The sequence below is a fragment of the Mandrillus leucophaeus genome, unplaced genomic scaffold (assembly GCF_000951045.1).
Source record: "Mandrillus leucophaeus isolate KB7577 unplaced genomic scaffold, Mleu.le_1.0 Scaffold872, whole genome shotgun sequence".
In the NCBI taxonomy this organism is placed as follows: domain Eukaryota; kingdom Metazoa; phylum Chordata; class Mammalia; order Primates; family Cercopithecidae; genus Mandrillus; species Mandrillus leucophaeus.
Window position 1 is genome coordinate 357,764 of NW_012109497.1, and position 6,685 is coordinate 364,448.

Consider the following 6,685-nt stretch of genomic DNA (forward strand, 5'->3'; position numbering starts at 1 on the left):
GCTCCCGCCGCCGCCCCCGGACTTTGTGCCCCCTCCCGCCGCAGTCGTCAAGAGGCCTCCTATGCCCCACCCCGCCAACAGGCACGAGGCATCAATGTTCACAAGCAGCAAATGAATAAAATAAATGAATAAAAGTTAAACGTTCTTCCTACAGTATTTCTGTAAGGATTACTGGGTCAGTCAATCTTGAGGTCAACACTATAATTAAAAATAGCTTTCACCATCCCATGCCTTCTTAAGTCTTGGTGACTTTGGATTTTCATCTCTACCTTTGCGACCTTCAGAATTTTCAGGAAAATCGAGAGAGGAAAACGGGAAAACATGACAAGCAGAGCCTGTTCCCTTGCTCTGAGATTCCCGTCGCTTGATTGATTGGAGCCCTGGACACAGGCTGTTTTGGTTTTGCCTTTTTTTTTTTTTTTTTTTTTCAGAGGGAGTCTTACTCTGGTGCCCAGGTTGGAGTGCAGCGGTGTGATCTCAGCTCACTGCAAGCTCCGCCTCCCGGGTTCACGCCATTCTCCTGCCTCAGCCTCCTGAGTAGCTGGGACTACAGGCGCCCGCCACCACGCCCATTTTTATTAGAGACGGGGTTTCGCCCTGTTAGCCAGGACGGTCTGGATCTCCTGACCTCGTGATCTGCCCGCCTCGGCCTCCCAAAGTGCTGGGATTCCAAGCGTGAGCCACAGCGCCTGGCCTGGTTTTGCTTTTTTAATGCTTGAATAGCAGTAATTTACAAAATAGTTATTCAGACAGTTTTTGAATTCTCTATTATTGCAATGCTGTAAGTATCCTGTAAATAAGAATGTAGGGACAGGCAAAAGCAATCTTATTGATGTATATTTCAATCTGGAATGTTTTCCCTCAGAGATAGATTTAATGCTCAGTTTATCCTAGGCTTTTGTTACCTGTGTCTCTTCTCTTTCAAATTGGGTTCCGATGGGCTAAAAGGCTATTTTCTTAAAATTAAGGAAGATAATTAATGGTATGTTTTAATATTTGGGGAAGAGTAAGCTGTAGATCATGCTGTCTCAATCCATGGGCTCCCGCGGCCCCGGACAACTTCGAATGCTGCCCGACAAATATTAAAACATTATAAGCTCTTGGCAGGGCGCGGTGACTCACACCTGTAATCCCAGCACTTTTGGGAGGCCAAGGCTGGTGGATCACTTGAGGTCAGGAGTTCTAGACCAGCCTGGCCAACATGGCAAAACCCTGTCTGTACTAAAAATACAAAAATGAGCCAGGCGCAGTGAGCATGCCTGTAATCCCAGCAACTGCAGAGGCTGAGGTGGGAGAATACTTTGAACCCAGGAGATGCAGGCTGCAGTGAGCTGAGATCCTGCTACTGCACTCAATCCTGGACGACAGAGCAAGACTCTCTCTTAAAAAAATTATAAGATTTTTGCAATTTTTTTTTTTTTTCTAGCTGATCAGCTATCACTAGTGTTAGTGCATCTTATGTGTGTCCCAGGGAAGCCAAAGATTGGACACCCCTGCAGGCTAAATGGAAATTTAAAATGAAACAAATTTAGTTTTAAAACCAAAATATTTAGTAATTAAAACTGGCAAGGTGTTCTTAATTTTTTTGAGCATATGCTTGAAATATGATAGAAGGCAAATTTGTTTTACATTAAACTTTATCTCAGGAACAGTAACTCTCCAGTTTTAGTATATTATGTTCTTTTGATGTCAGATACAGTAATAATACGACTTTTCTTTTTAAAAAAATTTTTAAATTTCGTTTTCCTTTAAGTTCCAGGATACATATGCAGAACTTGCAGATTTGTTACATAGGTAAACGTGTGCCATGGTGGTTTGCTGTACCTATCAACCCATCACCTAAATATTAAGCCCAGCATGCATTAGCTATTTGTCCTGATCCTCTCCCTCCACTCAACCCCCTACAACAGGTCCCAGCGTGTGTTGTTCCCCTCCTTGTGTCCATGTGAAAAACAGCTTTTCTGACACCTGATTACATAATGGTCATTACGCAGATCTCTGGTACAATACAGGAAAGGTTCAGTGAAGAGAGCTGTGAAAGGTGTCAGAATCAAAATGGAGTCACTCATGTTAAGAAAATGCTGACAAATAGAACCAGGCAAGTCCTTGAATAGAGGGTTCTCATGATTATCGTCAACTCTGTGATTTTCACTCAAGTGGAACACAATCTTTGGTGTCTGACTGAGAGGTCTTTACAAGTACTAGCTATACCTGAGTGGGGTTATTTAGATTTATCCTGAAAATGCAGTAAACTTTGTTCCTTTATGAAAATTTTAGTGAGATACTGGAGGTGGGGGGGAGTGCAAAAGCTGGGGGAAATTGGACATTAGAGAGGGAGTACAAGGATAATAATATATCATGAACAATATATAATTAATAGTATAGGGCAGTAATACTACATCACAACTTATGAAAACTCCATAATATCTTTTATAATGCTGCCACTGGGGCAAAGACCCATGTAATAGGCCAACTGCAACACAAACCACAGGGTTTGGTAGAGTTTACAGAAAACATGATTTAACCTGCCACATGATAGACTATGAACTAAGATTTTACAGTAGGTCCTCAAAGAGGAGAATGAGTATTTAAGCCACATATTTTGTTTGATCATAGGAATCTTGGCTAGTATGATACTGAAATGACCCAAGTCCATGAGAATTGAACCTTTGAAGTGTGCCTGAGACTTATGGCTTGATGTGTGATCCATTTTTACAGATGGTTTATGTGTGCTTGGGTACAACGTACTATACATGTTCCTTAGCACAAGCTTGTTAAGTATGTTGCACAAATCTTCTGCCTGCAGCCTGTTATCTGGTCTGTTGCATCCATCAATTACTAAGAAGGACGTTTTAAAATCTTCTGAGGGCAGATTTGTCAATATCTTTTCATTGTTCTGGCAAATTGTGCCTTATATATTCTGACACTTTATTATTAAGTGTAAACAAAAATTATGTATGCGACTTCCTGGTGAATTGAACCGTCTATCACCATGCAATGCTTTCTGCTTTTTATCTCGTACTCATGCAGCTGTATCGTCTTTTTTCAGGTATTTGCCTGACAAATCTATTCATGCACTTTCAAACTCTCTATGCCTTTATGTTCTATGTTTGTTACTTGTAAATGACATCTAGTGGATTTTGTTGTGTTTATATCTAGTTCAGGAATTATTATCTTTGAACTGCAAGTTTATTCTTTTTACTTTTTAAATTTTCTTTTTTCTTTCTTTCCTTCTTTCTTTCTGTCTTTTTCATTTTTCTTTTTTTTTTTTTTTTGGAAACAGGGTCTCATTCTGTAACCAAGGCTGGTGTGCAGTGGTGTGATCATAGCTCACTGCAGCCTCGACATTCTGGGCTCAAGCCATCCTCTTGCCTCAGCCTCCCGAGTAGCTAGGACTACAGGCTTATGCCACTAAGCCTGGATAATTCTTATTTTTTGTAGAGATAGAAGTCTCACCATGTCATCCAGGCTGGTCCCTAACTCCTGGCCTCAAGCAATCCTTCTGCCCTGGCCTCCCAAAGTGTTGGGATTACAGGTATGAGCCACCACGAATGGACTCTTCTTATTACTCTTACTGTGATTATATATGTGTATTTGTTTTTAACATCTTGTTTTGTATTTCCTATTACCCTGGATTTTTCTGGAGTTTTTATCTTCCTTTCTTGTCTACTTCATGTGATTAGTCTACTTCATTTGACTGTGTTGTTCCTTTTTTTATTGCTGTTTTAAGAGTTCTTACTCCCCTTTTTAAGCTTCTTGTTGAAAAGTTCTATACTGTGTCTATTTTTTGAATGGCTAGTTATAATGATAATATCCATACTCAATAAAGTCCCAAGTTAAACAACTTTAACCTAGGAAATACACGGAGTTTGGAACACTTTGGTTTCTCACACACACACACACACACACACACACGCACACACACACATTGTTGCCTAGGAGTTGAGTTATGGCTGACTTCTTTTTTTCCTAGATTATCTTTACTTCACCCTCATTCTTCAAAGATGGTTTCAACAGATGTAAAATTTCAATTGACGATAAAAACTCTCAGCTTTTTGAGGGAATTGTCCCCACTGTCTTCTCCCTTTCACTGTTGCTGTTGAGAAGTCAGCTGTGAAATTATTATTTCTATTAGGTCATCTCTTTGTTTCCTCTCTGCATGATTTTAAGACCTTTGTCTTTGGTGCCACAGTGGGTATAACTGTGGGTTTCTTTTAAGTTGCCTGATATTTTACTGAGGTTTCTGAATCTAGAAATATCTGTCTTTCACTATTCCAGAAAAATGTAATTTATATTGTTTTCAAACATTGCCCCTCCTAATTCGCTTCTTCCAAAACTCTAATGAAATATATGTTAGGACTTCTAACTCTAGCCCCCCATCTCTTAATTGTGTATATTTTCCATTTCTTTATCATTCTGGGTATATTAATCAGACATTAACTTCTATTCACTAATTCTTTTCTTTAACACAATCTAATCTACATTAAAGCCATCCATTTTTGTTTTTTGTTTTTTGAAATAGACTTTATGTTTCAGACCAGTATTAGATTCACAGCAAAATTGAGCAAAAAGTATTGGGAGTTCCTATTTGTCCCTTGTGCCCACACATGCATGGCCTCCTCCACTACCTAAATGCTACAAAAATCATACTGAAACAATTGAGGAACCTACATTGACACATCATTAGTATCCAAAGTCAACAGTTTACTTCAGGTTTACTCTTGATGTTGCACAATCTATGCGTTTTCAGAAATGTACAATGGCATGTATCCACCATTATAGAATCATATAGATTAGTTTCACTGTCCCAAAATTCTGGGTTCTGCCTATCAATGTCTCCTTCCCCTTTAAACCCTGGAAACCACTGGTCTTTTTTACTGTCTCCGTAATTATACCATTTCCAAAATATATAGTTAGAATCACCATATGTAGCCATTTCTAATTGATTTCTTTTTTTAATAATATGCATTTATGGTTCCTCCATATCTTAGTCTATTTTCCGTTCCTATCACAGAATACGTGAGATTGGGTAATTTATTTTAAAAAGAGATTTATTTTCGATCATGGTTCTGGAGGCTGTGAAGTCCAAACAGCATGGTGCCAGTGTCTGGGGAAGGCCTGCTGACTGCATCATCACATGGCAGATAAGCAGAAGGAGGAGTGGCTGCATGCAGAAGGGCACAAAACAGGAGCAGCAACCTTGCTTATAACAACCCAATCTCATGGGAACTAATCCATTCCCATGAAAGCTAACCCCATAGCCCCTGAAAGAGATTAATCCATCTTAATGAGTCTTAAAGCACCTCCCACCACTGCCACCTTGGGGACCAAACCTAAACCTGAGTTTTGGAAGGGCCAATCCATAGTCAAACCATAGCACTCCATTATCTTTCCACGGCTTCATAATTCATTTCTTCTTTAACTTTTTTTTTTCTTTTTTTGAGATGGAGTCTCACTCTATCATCCAGATTGGAATGCAGTGGCATGATCTTGGCTTCATTTCTTCTTATCACTGAATAACATTCCATTGTCTGGATGAACCATAGTTCATTTATTCATTCCCCTATTGTGGGACATCTTGGTTGCCACCAAATTTTAGCAATTATGGATAAAGCAGCTAGAAACTTGTGTGCAGACACTTGTGTGAATATCAGTTTTCAACTCACTTAAGCAAATAGGAGTGCAATTGCAGGATCATATGGAAAAAGTGTGTTTAGTTGTATAAGAAACTGCCAACCTGTCTTCTAAAGTGGCTGTTTCATTTTGCTTTCCCTCCAAGAATAAATGAGAATTCTTATTGCTCCCTATCCTTGTCATTGTTTGGTATTGTCAGGGTTTTGTATTTAAGCATTTGAATAGGTAGGTAGTGGTATGAGTTTTAATTTGGTATTTCCTAATGACACATGACTTTAAGCAATTTTTTCATATGCTTATTAGCCATCTGTACATCTTCTTTGGTGAGGTGTGTGTTTAGATCTTTTGTCAATTTTCTGACTGTGTTGTTCCTTTTTTTATTGCTGTTTTAAGAGTTCTTCGTATATTTTGATAACAGTACTTTATCAGGTACGTCTTTCACTAATGTTTTTTCCCAGTCTGTGGCTTGTCTGCTAATTCTCCTGACTGTGCATTTCACAGAAGTTTTTAACTTGAATGAGGTCCAGCTTATCAATTACTTTTTTCATGGATCATGCCATTAGTGGTGTTGTATTTTAAAAGTCATTGCCATGCTCAAGGTCATCTAGGTTTTCTTCTTTGTTACAGAAATTTTATAATTTTGTGTATTACAGTTAGGTCTATGATCCATTTTGAGCTAAATTTTGGGGAAGATGTAAGATCTGTGTCTAAATTTTTTATTTTGCATATGGATATTAAGTTGTTCCAACACCATCTGTTGAAAAGACGATCTTTTCCTCATTGTATTGCCTTAGGCCCTTTGTCAAATATTTGTATAGGTCTATTTTGGGACTTTCTGTTCTGTTCCATTGATATATTCATCTGTTCTTTTGCCAATACCACACTGTCTTGATTGCTGCAGTTTTCTTGTAAATCTTGAAATTGGGTAGTGTTACTCCCCCTGATTTTCATCTAATACTGTGTTGTCTATTCTTGTTTTTTTTTTTTTTTTGGCTTTTGTTTGTGTTTTTGTTTTTGTTTTAGCCTTTCCATATAAACTTTGGAATCAATT